Here is a 3112-nt window from a genome sequence, read left to right as displayed (position 1 = left end):
AAGTTGTTACACATGGTTTCTCCCTTCTTTTAAAACAGGGGACTATCTAGTGGTGTATCCATGGCAGTCCACCTTTTCGGGAGTTAGGAAGACCTACAGAAGCATTTCAATCTTCGATGGCCATCATCGTGCGATTCATCAGCGGCAAGAATTGAACCATGACGTGCCGTGTGAAATACGGGTCTGGAATTCATTATTTTCTCATGAAGCTTTTTTTTTTTTTTTTTTTTTCTAGGTCAGCATTTTTGTTATGTTAATTTTTTTTTATTTATTCCCCACGATTTTACTTAGGCGACACATCTTATTTCGAATAAAGATGCAACTTTTGTTTCATGATTTTCACTCTTGAATTTCGAACCGTCTCATGCTTGTCCTGTGTATTCATAGGAATGGAAATCCATCTTACTCCTAAGACATAATTCAATTTGGGTGTATCACGTTATAGCTTACGCATTGTCTGTGTATAATTGCGTGGTTTTACTGATTTCGTGCTCAATTTTTGGCATCTAAATTTTCCTATGCTAACTTCATAATCTAATCAACCAATATTACTCATGTCAAACAACAGCGAAATTCTAACTACTATTTTTCTTAGGTAAGAAGATCTCCTGAAAGCATAATTAATTGATTGTAAAAAGCCATGCGTGCAACCATTCTAATCAAACGACGGGGTTAATCCCTGCTGCAATTCAATCTAATCTCGCCAGCCGGTCCAATGAGGGGGTTGATGGTTCCCATCTTGATCATTGCTGACACAAAGTCGTTAAAGAAGGATTCCTGGTGTTCACTATACTCACGTACGATGTAGTCAGTTTTGCCTGCACTGAACAACTGCTGATCGGAATGGAGGAGTCCTTTTTTTCTGGACAAGGTTTTTGTAGTAGCTATTGTCGAACACTATTGGGGTTTGAGCATCAATCGGAGCCAAATGATGATCCCCTGAGCCTTTGGCTTTAGGGCATTTTGATCTCCTTTGTTGTGCTATATCTGTGTCTATGTTGGTTTCATTGTATATCCGCTTTCTGAAGTTGTGGCATTGTGCTTGCCCAAGTGTATGAGCTCCTGCATTTACGTAAAGTAATTAGTTTTACAAACTGCACTAATTTATAAAGGATTAATAGTGGGTATACGTTGGGTGGGACTATTTGTTTAGAGTAATCAGTAATGTTCTCTTGTTAGATATCAATTTTTTTTTATCACATTCAGGACGAAATGGTTTTGAAAAATATGCGAATGTGTCGATGTAATGAATCAAATACCAGATAGAGCAACCTGTCCCTCTTGTTGAGTGCAATAGCACTGAATCTAAGGATGAGCTCCTTTAGGTTAGTCCTTGCGGTGGGTATGCTGACATTAGTAACAACTGGGTTTGTAGCCCTAGCTAGCGTCTTTTCTTCCCAGTTGAATGCCCCAACTTGGCCCGCCAAGCTGCAATGTACGCATAGTATGCTCATACAACTAGATACATGAATGGAAATTATGACCATAACGCTTTGAAAACATAAGTAATATTAGATCAAGAACTATTTGGTATGTAACTTACCATGACAACAGAGTCTCTAGCAACGGTGGCCACTATGTCAGCATGATACGGTGCCGGGGCACACTTTCTCTACTGCAGACTTGACTTCATCAATGACTTCAAATCCCCTTGAAGAATTCTTATTAGGAGGTACATTTTTCTCTCCAATAAAGTTATATAGGCGCATCATCCAGGAGCACCGACCCATCACATCCCTGCACACCAATAATACTTATTTCTAAGACAAACCAAATTAAGAAAACAAGGACTAATTACCACGTTAGTTATAATAATGCTGTAATGCGTGACCAGTTTCTAAATTGCTCAATGCATGATAACATTCAAAGTTTATGCACAGGGATGACGGAGAAGATTTACATTAACAAAACAGTCGTGGAAGAAGAGGAGGAGGAGAGAGGCTCCCATTTGAGCCTTTTTTTTTTATTGCGGATTCGACTATGGATTTCACAGTGGGGAAGAGCTTTGGACAAGATGATGCATAATAAGTTGTTGAGAGTCCATCACTTTTCACTACGTCAACTTGGACAATTAGGAAAGATAAGATCACAATGGCCATGAAGGAGTAAGAGGAAGCCATTGATCTCATGTATATCTGTTCTTAATTTGGTTAATCACAGAAGGATTTGGAATTGGCCCAAGCACTCTTTGGTTTGTGCACTATGTCGGATAGGAAAATCTTCAACTGGGGCAGTTGATTAAATCAAATAAAAAATTAAAAGAAAATAAGAGTAGTTTTTGCTTCTAGTGAAATCAGCTCCCAGAAGACAAGTGTATATATATGATTGATATATTCAGCAGCTATGCATGGATTTTACTTTCGTAACTGCTTAATTAGCTACTTATAGACCCAGTAGAAGTGTATCAACTCAAACTCATCCTACAAAATAGCAGTTTACTAAACAGTCTTACTATACACCTGGTAGTCCACTTATTACGTACAAAATAGAGTACTTCTGCACACATATTCGCTTCGGAGGAGGATTCTCTCCTCTTTTATTCTCATCCCCTTTCCTCCCCTCCTTTTACACATTGTTTTTTGTCTTATTGTCTGTATAAAAAAATTAATATAAGATATTGACGTGATTAAACCGTAACTATTCAAATAGGAGGGAAGGGAAGGGGAGAGAGATTAGGAGAGGAGAGAATCCTCCTCCATTGACTTCAACAAGGGACACGTGGTTTTTGAACATAACAACCTTCCGACTGAAAAGTTTGACCAATTTATGTTTAAAATCTCTTCGTTGGTGATTTGTGAAATTTTTCTGGTCTTTCTTCTTTTAACTTATAAAGAATTGGGTTCTGTCTTGAGTTTCTTTTCCACCCATTCCAATCTTGAATTCCGACGTAGGTACATCATGAAAGTTTTTCTTTTGCACACACAACAAATCCACTACACTTACATTTTCTCTTGCCGGTTTAAAATGTTCTCTATGAAGAGTTATAAAATTTTCTCTCTTCTGAAATTTAATTATTTCATGTTTTTCCAGAAGCTAGACATGTTAATCGCTGTAGTCTGTCAACTTTGTTAATGGGGATGAATACGGTTCAAATTCTCTTAACTATTTGGGT

The 3112-nt window shown here is 37.7% G+C and overlaps 1 pseudogene; it reads right to left on the bottom strand.

Annotated features, from left to right (window-relative positions):
- Positions 1–530: 530 nt before the first annotated feature.
- On the bottom strand, positions 531–1948 carry LOC137734474 (peroxidase 52-like; annotated as a pseudogene).
- Positions 1949–3112: the final 1164 nt, after the last annotated feature.

The sequence above is a fragment of the Pyrus communis genome, chromosome 5, assembly GCF_963583255.1.
Source record: "Pyrus communis chromosome 5, drPyrComm1.1, whole genome shotgun sequence".
In the NCBI taxonomy this organism is placed as follows: Eukaryota; Viridiplantae; Streptophyta; class Magnoliopsida; order Rosales; family Rosaceae; genus Pyrus; species Pyrus communis.
The sequence above is the reverse complement of the archived record's forward strand: the minus strand, read 5'-3'. Positions and strand labels throughout refer to the sequence as shown.